Source organism: Macaca fascicularis, chromosome 3, assembly GCF_037993035.2.
Source record: "Macaca fascicularis isolate 582-1 chromosome 3, T2T-MFA8v1.1".
Taxonomy (NCBI): domain Eukaryota; kingdom Metazoa; phylum Chordata; class Mammalia; order Primates; family Cercopithecidae; genus Macaca; species Macaca fascicularis.
The window spans coordinates 109,626,861-109,637,194 of NC_088377.1; the positions used below are offsets into that span (position 1 = coordinate 109,626,861).

The 10,334-nt window shown below is 39.3% G+C and overlaps 1 pseudogene; it reads right to left on the bottom strand.

The window, feature by feature from the left end:
- Positions 1-5,545: 5,545 nt before the first annotated feature.
- LOC102123900 (ras-related protein Ral-A-like) lies at positions 5,546-6,598 on the bottom strand (annotated as a pseudogene).
- Between the last annotated feature and the right edge of the window lie 3,736 nt (positions 6,599-10,334).

Consider the following 10,334-nt stretch of genomic DNA (forward strand, 5'->3'; position numbering starts at 1 on the left):
CATCTTTGTATCATTAATCTACATACATTCACAGACCAACACAGTGCTGGTTCCGCCACCTACTACCTTTGTGAACTTCATCAAGTTAATCAATGTCTCTAAGACTCCCCTTTGTTATCAGTGAAAAAAGATAAAACTTCAACTCATAGTGTTTCTGTGAGGACTGAAGGTTAAAGTCATGGAAGTTGCTGGCATATACTAAATGCAACATAAATTAGCATAATTTCCAAATAGGAGGAAACACTCAGCATTCCAGAAAGCAGGTCTAACAAAAAGTATGTTGAGATCCATTATTCAGAGTTCTCGACACCTCCTTCCTGCTCCTCCACTGGGCAGCACTTGGCTCTCAGGGGGAGAGCAGGTACTGCTTAGAAAGGCGACATTAGTTGGATTGATGGATGGGTTTTAAAACTCATAGCAAAGGCAAAAGTCTTAAAAGCCAAGTGCTTAAGACAGATAACGTGTTTCAAAGTTCAAATGCTTGGCCTTGAATATCCGAATAAAAAATCTTGAAGGTAAAAAGGCATGCAGATTATGTCCAAATCAGCACAACACATGGTGATGTAAGATTTAGTGGGAGAAACCCAAATCCTGCCCAGCCCTCCCTGTCCTCCCCACCTCCCAAACAGAAAGGAATGGATGTGTTGTATCCTAGAGTATCCTACCTGTTGCATAGCCAGGGGAGACTAGAAGCCTGTTAGAATCCCTTGGTGATCATGGAGTTGGAATAGCAGATCAGTCACGGAATGATGAAGAGCCTGGACTGAAAGCCCTGAGGGCCTCCTCACAGAGCCCTTGTGTACCCCAAGGATGAAAGAAAGCATCCAAGGGGGGTGTAGAGTATGGAAAGAGATCCAATTGATTTGAAAAAAACCTAGGGCAAGATAAGGAAGACACTGTGTGTGTGTGTGTGTGTGTGTGTGTGTGTGTGTGTGTGTGTGTATGTTGGAGGCGGTTAATGCCTCAAGGGCATTATCATCAGTGTCTCTCAGCCCATAACAACAAGCACCTGTTGAAGAGATTTACAGCTCAGCAGACACCAGACGCTGCACTAGCTACATTTTATTTTGGTATGATTGGCGTAAATTCCGAGGTGTAGGTGAATAATTTGAATACAACTTATTTAGGTAGAGATTCCCTTTTTCTTCAATTACTCCTGCCTTAGAATGGAAGGGGTCTGATAGTCTTCAAGTGGGTAGACAGCCTGGTTATGCCCAGACAGAATGGCAACAGTGCCCCCTCTGCAAGCTCCGTGGGTTTAGGGCAATTTATTGACCATTTCCTGTTGACGACCTTTCCAACAGCATAAATCCTATGGATGTGGTTTTCCAGCAGTTCCAGCCAGTTGCTCCCTAAAAAGCCAATGCACAGTACTCAGCAGAGGCCAGCGGAAATGTCCCTCTCCCTGAGAAGGGCTGCTGCATCAGGACTTGCGGCTCTCAGCAACATCAACCTTCTTATCACTGTAATCTGGAGGAGCACATGCTGTTCTCGATGATCTTGACAATGGGCTTTCTGAGAAAATGCCGTGGAAGTTGTCCTTTCCAGTTATAGCTAAACCACCAGGGTCAAATTTTATTTTGCACTCAAGATCCACAGATGAATACTATTGCAAAGCCAGGAATATCCAGAGAGAAAGTGCTCCACCCTCTGAATCATGTGCAATTCAGAAGGGAAGCACAATGAGGGAGTAGTTCTAAGAGGGAGTATTGATGGGACGGCTTAGGTTCTCATCCCAGCTTCAACATTTACCAGCTCTAAGATCTGCAAAAGTATTTTAATCTTCGTTCTTCAGTTTTCCTTTCTGTGACATAGGCAATCATATGCTTACCTCGTAGGACTTGGGAATTAAATAAGAAAACACATAAGAAGCACAGGGCCTGGCATTTTCTGAGCTCTTAATGAATGCTGGCTTTGTCATGACGTTTATTACTGCCGTCATTTATGGTGGCAGAAAACGTTGGTTGGCTGCCCTACAGGCATTTCCTGCTGCTCTGTCTTCCTTCTAATCAGAGTGCTAATTTTGTATATTTATCTGGGAACTACATGCTGATGAATTTTGATTGAACTTGCTTGTTAATAAGTGGCTCTCCTATTTCTGAGTATTCAGGGCATGGCACAATTTGCTTAAAGGGAGACCTGGGCATGTGACTTGCTGTGGCCAGTGAAATATGAGATGCTTGACACTACAACAATGACATTCATACTACATGTCTGTCACATTACCCTCTCTTGAGACTTTCGATAAAAATCAGTGAGCTTTTCACTTCAAATCACAGAAAGACTAAAGTGTGGTTGCTATCTGTTACCATACCATTACTGAGTCCATCTTGGCTGGTATTAAAAGCAAACTGCATGAAACCTGTTTCACTGTTTGATAACTATTTTGCATGGCATCTTTTTGTCTCTTAATTTTTAAAAATTTTTAATTTTAGTTTTCAGAAGTTGCTTTCGCTGCCGTCAACTTTTTTGGTGGAAATTACTGGAAATTCTGGAAATTATTAAATCATAGTTCATATCAAACTGTGTTAATTGAGCTGTTGCCATTGTGAGTTTTCTTTTATGGTTATTATTTCTCTTTTTTAAACTTTGGAGTTCAGGGGAAAATGTGCAGGTTTGTTACATAGGTAAACTTGTGTCATGGGGGTTTGTTGTATGGATCATTTCATCACCCAGGCACTAAGCCTAGTACCCAACAGTTACTTTTCCTGATTCTCTCTCTCCTTCCACCCTCTATCCTCCCATAGGCCCCAGTGTGTGTTGTTCTCCTCCATGTGTCCATGTGTTCTCATTATTCAGCTCCGACCTAAAAGTGAGAACCTGTGGGGTTTGGTTTTCTGTTCCTATGTTCGTTTGCTAAGGGTAATGGCCTCCAGCTCCACCCATATCCCCGCAAAAACCACGATCTTATTCTAACAAGTTTAACTTGATTGTGCTAAATTCTGCAGATCTAAATTCTGATAAGGTGATGTAAATTTGTAATTTTCTAATCAATAATAAAGGATTATTAGAAAGAAGGCAGAGCATCGAACAGACTCTAGAATGAGACTGATGAGTTCCAACTCTGGCTCTGTCACTGCTTACTGTGCCACTTGGGGCAAGTTACTTAACTTCTCTGTTTCCTTTTCATCTGTGAAGAAGGATCATATTAGTATTAGCATCTAACTCATAAAATATTTTATGAGAGTAAATCAGTTACTTTTTTAAAAAAGCTCTTAAAACAGTGCCTGCAACAATAAAAGCTATGTATGTATATATAGATAGATATATAGATAGATACATATATACACACACACACACATATATACACACACACATATATATACACACACACATATATGCGTGTATATATATACATATATATATAAAATATATATTTTTTTGAGATAGAGTTTCACTATTTGTTGCCCACTGGAGTGCAATGTTGCAGTCTCTGCTTACTGCAGCCTCTGCCTCCTGGGTTCAAGCAATTCTCCTGCCTCAGCCTCCTGAGTAGCTGGGATTACAGGCATGCACCACCACGGCCAGCTAATTTTGTATTTTTAGTAGAGACGGGGTTTCGCCATGTTGGTCAGGCTGGTCTTGAACTCCCCACCTCAGGTGATCCACCCGCCTTGGCCTCCCAAAGTTCTGGAATTACAGGCGTGAGCCACTGTGCCTGGCCCGTAAATATTTTTAAGTGACTAAAATGTACAGGTTTAACTATTAACTTTATTTTTATTGACTATTTATATAAAGTATACTTATTACTTGCTCTATTCTTGTGGGTGTAAATTATATGTATATTATTTAATTTAAATATATGTATTTTAAAGAGAAGTTTATTGGTCTTTAAATGGCTCAAATTGCAACTAAACAAATCGGGTAGTGGCATCAGCCTAAGACACATGATGCATCTTTGTCAGTTGGCCTCACAGCACCTCAGTACACAGGAAAGGAAAGGTCTCAAAGCAAAGTCACAATGTTAGTGGTTAGGACCTCTGGTTAAATAAGACTGTAATGAGTACACATGGAGATTTCTGGGCCCGCTGGCCAGTGTTACACTGGTAACTTGAATTCTGCACACGGCATAGCCTATGAGAAATACAAAATGAAAGATGTGTGTCTCAAACCCTTTAAGGACAAATACTTAACATGAGAAATTGGATGTAATATCTAAGGAGTGAGTTCCTAGAAAGCCTATTTTTAACTTTACCTACACACCTGTTACCTGGAATGCCTGAACACATCTTTCACCTGTTTAAGTCAGGACTGAGCAAAAGGAAAAAAATACTCTGTTGAATCAACTGTCATAGTTCCACTGCCAAAAGGAAAACAATATCGGACAGCGGCATATTTTCCACTGAAATTATGTCCCCAAATAGCATGCTAGAATTCTTCCTGCAGGAACACCACACAATGGCGACACAGCCTGATGTTTGGCCAGTGTATGGCAAACATGTTTTCTGCACTGTGCGCAGGTTTGACTGCTTGATGTTAACTTCTGAAAATGTAGCTACAGTGTTCTTCATTCAACAGTGCAAAATGCATTAGCACTATTGACACTTTCTTCCTGTGCCCTGCTCCCAGGAGATCAAAAACTTAACACTGACATGCTCACCACTGGCAGAAAGTGATTTCCAGGGACCAGCATCTTAGAGAAAAACAGGGTTCATTCAAACGTAACTGGTGCTGAATCCTTGCAGTTGAAATTATCTTACAAGTATATGCTGGCCCTTCATTTTAAATGAACTTGAAGTTTATTAAAAACTATCAAAGAGCTCTGGAATCTTATTTTCAAGAACCAGAGTATGGCACACATTTTAAATTTGGACAGGCTCCTAGCAGGCAGTTACTTCTCAAGACTCTTCTATACAAAAGCTGTCCTCCATGCTGGGCATATATTTTCTCACCAGGACACATGGGGCAGTGGACCCCTGGTGTCAGTGAGAACACACCCAGAATGATATAACCAGGTATTTTTCTGTTTCTAAATTAAGGCATATTCAAAAATTTCCATGTACAAGTTTACACCACTTCACTCAGTGAATCACCAGGTAATTAAATCAGATTCACAGATGAATTCTCTCAGTTTAACTATATGCAACAACCATTCCAATAACTTTTTCTTCTAAATTTTGCATAACAATGGTTTGAAAAAGTGGTACAGTTTATCATGTTCACAATTGTCATTTTTCAAGGCAGTAGAAGACCAAGATATTTTAATATGATATTAAATGTAAGCTTTATAACAAAATGCCAGAGGAAGTCCTCTTTCTTTCTCCTCTTCACCCCCATCTCACCTCTTTAATATTTCAGGAAAGATTGCCCGAGAAACAGGCTCACACTCTACATTCAGGACCATGATAATTGTTGGCAGTTACTAAACAAGTTGAACTTTGCTTCTTGGTGAAGCCACATTAATTTCTTTTTTAAGTAAATTTGAATTTCACTGCAGTTCCAATTCATGCTTTCAGTGATATACAACAGTTACCAAAATGTTAAAGTAATTTCAATCAATTGAGCCTTCAGTGGCAATACTTATAAATTATATTTATTAGTATAGTCAAGATAAGAGAGATTTGATTATAAAAATGCAGCATCTTTCTCTGATTGTCTTGGCTAAACTTTTCCTCTTCTTTTTCCACTCTTTTCCTTGCTGTCTTCCATCTTTCTCACTTGAATTTCTCTCATTAAGTCAAAAAATATCTTGTCAACATTAGCTCGTGTTTTAGCAGATGTTTCCACATAGTTAACACTCCACTAGTCAGTTCTGTTTTTTGTCTCTTCTACGGAAATCCGCCTTTTATCTTCTAAATCTTATTTGTTAGCAACCAGTAGAAATGGAATAATCACATCTTCTTTTACTCTTAAATCTGTTCCCGAAGCCAACTGTAGCTGCAAAGGATTCCATTTCTGTAATAGAGAAGACACAGAGGAGGTAGTTGTCTTTAATTGCAGCCGTAGTCCTCCTGCCCAGTTCTATCTACGGTATAGAGCCGTACTTCTTCCCCATCCTGAGCTCCCTTCTGATAGCTGTCTGCTTTGGTAGGTTCATATTCCTCCACAAACTCATTGTACATGAACTGTAGATGAGAGGTGAAGCCAGCTGGACTTACTGGGTGGAGTGGGGACTTGGAGAACTTTTCTGTCTTACAAGAGGTTTGTAAACTGCACCAATCAGCACTCTGTAGCTAGATAGAGGTTTGTAAAATGGACCAATCAGCACTCTGTAAAATGGACCAGTCAGCATTCTGTAAAATGGACCAATCAGGAGGACATGGGAGGGGACAAATAAGGGAATAAAAGCTGGCCACCCCTTCTAGCAGCGGCAACCCGCTTGGATTGTCTTCTGCGCTATGGAAGTTTTGTTCTTTTGCTCTTCACAATAAATCTTGTTGCAGCTCATTCTTTAGATCTGTGCCACCTTTAAGAGCTGTAACACTCACCGCGAAGGTCCCCAGCTTCATTCTTGAAGTCAGAGATAACAGGAACCCACAGGAAGGAGCCAACTCTGGACACACAGAGTCAGAGCTGACTTGCCCACACTGCTGCTGTCCACCATGATGACCTTGTGTAAGGCCAAAGAGTTCTGACCCTTGGCCTTATTTGTGGCCATCTTGTGTCACAGTTTTCATCAAAGGATTAGGAAGAATCAGCCAGTCTGCTGCCCCAAGGGCTCTGGAAGTCACGGCTGCATGGCTCCCTCCAGAGGGTACTCGGCCCTCATCACCTGGGAGGCCCCGGGCAGGGAACGGCGGAAGAAGGACTCTGATGGGTGGAGGAGGAACCTGGGAGGCTGGAGGAGGACGACGATTCCGATGTTCCACCCTGGGGAGATCCACCGTCCTCCGTGGTATCAATTATACTGATGAAATATAGGTTTTGTCAGTTTTAAACTATAAAAAATTTTCCCATGAGTAGAATATTTGGATTATTTTTACTAATAATATTAATTATATGTGATTTGTTTATTTAAATACATTTTAGGGGATACAAGTACAGTTTGGTTACATGAACATATTGCATAGTGGTTAAGTCTAAGCTTTCACTGTGACCATCACCCAAATAGTGTACATTGTACCCATTAGGTAATTTCTCATCCCTAAACCCTGTCCCATCCTCCTCCTCTTCTGAATTTCCTGTGTCTATTTCACTGTCTATGTCCCTGTTTAGCGGTTTAGCTCCCACTTATAAGTGAGACTATGTGGTATCTGGTTTTCTGTTTGAGTTATTTCACTTAGAATAACAGCCTTCAGTTCCATTCATGTTGTTGCAAAAGACGTATTTTATGGCTGAGTTGTGTTTCATGATGTGTGTGTATATGTGTGTGTGTGTGTGTGTGTATATATATATCTCTCTCACCTTTTTTTAATCCAGTCATTCTTTGATAGACACTTAGGTTGATTCCATATCTTTGCTATTATGAATAATAGTGCTGTGATAAACATACGAATGCAGGTATCTTTTTGGAAAAATGATTTTTTTTTTCTTTTGGGTAGATATGCAGTGTTGGGATTCTGGATTGAATGGTACTTCTATTTTTGGTTCTTTGAGAACTCTCCATACTGCTTTTCATCGGAGTTGTACTATAGTTATACATGATTTAAAGTGTTATATTTAAATTTTATCAAAACCATAAGAAAACTGTGAATAATCTTCCACAAATATTTTAGGATTATTTTATATCCAGGGTTGGCTCATGGCATTACAAATCTAATCGTCTATATATGTTGAATCACTTTATTGTGGGTCCTGTTGAAGCAAAAAGCAAACAGCAGGGTTAAAATGTCAGGCTAAATAGCACTGGGGTCAAAGCGGCAGGACAGAAAGAGTGAAGTCAAAGTTGCCTACTTCCTCTTTCACAAATGTTTCTTCTACACATTGATCTTTGTGATTCGTTCCATAATTCTTAAGTTGTCCAACAGATGGTAATTAAGGGCCTCCTACATTCTAGGCACTGGAGATTCAGCAGGGAACAAAGGACAAAGCCCTTGCCTCACAGAGCTTACATCTTCAAGCAAACAGACAAATGCATATATTTAGGCGGTAATAAGTGCTCCAGAGAAAAAAAAATCAGAGTAAAGCAGTTTGGCAAGGCACAGGTGTGAATTTAGGAAGTCCTCACTGGTCTTTGCTCAGGAATCTGAAGGAAGAGAGAGGGCGAGACAAATGTATACATGGAAGATGAGTGTTCTTGGCAGAGGGATGGATCAAAGACCCTGAGATGGGAGAACTCATGGTTTGTCTAAGGTAGACCAGTGACATGTGACTCTAGTAAGCCCTTTGGGGACTCGGGCTTTCACTCTGTGTGAGATGTGAAGATGATGGGTGTTCTCAGGCAAGACAGTGACATGTTCTGAGTGAATGCAGTCTGGAGCTAAGGCTGCCAGGGTTGAGTCCTGGTTTTCCGACCTGTTAGCTGGGTGACTTTGGGCAAATTATTATTATTTTCTCTGTGCCTCTGTTTTCTTTCCTGTAAAGTGGGATAATCATGGTCCCCGCTACATAGGATTAGAATAAGTATTAAAATAGTTAATATTTGTAAAGTGTTTTGAGCAGTTCCTGGCACAAACTAATGCATGGAAGTGTGTGCTACATAAATAAGTAAAGGTATTTTATAGTATTGTTTTTACTGTGGTGTAAATAATTGTGTGTGTGTGTGTGTGTGTGTTGGGAATCATGAAAGGGTATTCAAGTTGGAAGCATGAAGACCTATTAGGAAACTAATCTAACGTGGCAATGATGCCGACTTAGACCCAGATGGGAATAGTGAAGGTAGTAAGCAGTGATTAGATTTGAAGTATATTTGAAAATAAAACTGATAGACTAGAAGTGGAGTGTGAGTGAAGGAGAAGAGTGGAGGCTATCTCTAAGGTTTTCAGACTGAGCTACTAGAAGAACAACACTGCCATTTTCTGAGGTAAGGAACACTATAGGAAGAACTGTGGAGAGTTGCTGATCCAATAAAAGTTATATCCTTGGACCAGTGATCAAAAGAGTTGGTGTAGATTCTGAGTGCAGACATCTGAATGTTTAATGGACTTAAAAATATAAAACTCCTATTAATATATTTTCAAGACAGTTAGAGTGCAAGTCGATCCATTAGGTATGGAACTCAGTGGGGTATAGAAAATCCCAGGGAATTCAAGATACTGTACTGTAATCTTTAGGAATTCAGTGATGAGCTATGAAATACTGAACCAGTGTGTTCCTGAGTGTATCCTGAAAACAGATCTTGAAATAAAGTTTCAGAAGGCCTTTGGAAGATAGGGCTCATAGACAATGAAAAATGGGCAAACCCGTGATCTGTGGACACAGTCAAATAACAACCAACACAACAAACGACAACACAACAGATAAGCTTTCTTTTACTTTCAGTTGCTAAACTTTGTGGAAAATACATTATGTCCAAGGATAAAGAAGAAGTTGCACTGATCTTTTATAGTACCTGATTCAAATTTACTAATCATAGAATTTTGTATAGCTGAAATTATTAGTTCTGAAGGCCTTAAACTATATATTAAGATACACTGAGGAAAATAAATTTTGCTAATTTGAGAAGACATACAAAGATAATATATTGAAGTTGAATTCCTTTGCCAAATCTAGTGTTCTTCCCAAAGTTTTCCAAGATAATTTAAAATAGCCAAAGATAGCCCACCTCGAATTGAAATAAAATTAATTCAGCAATATATATTTATTTGTAATTTGCATGACTATGAACCTACAAAAAAAGGACTTACTTGAAATACAAAGGATCCTTGTGATTACTTGTATTTAGAACTTACCTCTAATTTGTTCTCTGCTTAAGTACAAAATACAAACATTTTTCTAGTGACCATTTTTATTTCAGAGTGCAGAGGTGCAGAAGCATCATTATTCCTTTGCAGTGAATAAGCATCTATTTTCATTCATGGTGCTTCTCATTGCTGATTTAATATCTTATCCCTATCTCTAATTCCAGGGTTACTGAACTTAGATCAGTGTGGCTATGACATAGAAAACACCTGTGAATATCATTTAGCTCCATTGTTAATTAAATATGGATTGGAGTATGATTAAAAAATTAGTAAAGACATACTTAAGAAGGTACTATAGAAAGAAGGATGAACTTGGGACTGGAACACTTAAAATTATGCAGCTACCTTTTCACTCAGGTTCTGACTTATCCAAAATGATGTACCTGGGCTAAGGATTGGGGCAATATTTGGGTTCTGCAAATTTCCATATTTAGAATCAAAGTTAGATAATACAAGATGTATTTTTAAATAAATGATTTAAAGTAGAGAGAAGGGTAGTGTCTTTGCTTGTGGCTTTTTTGGGTTGAATATTGTGGCAGTGGAGCTGGGGAG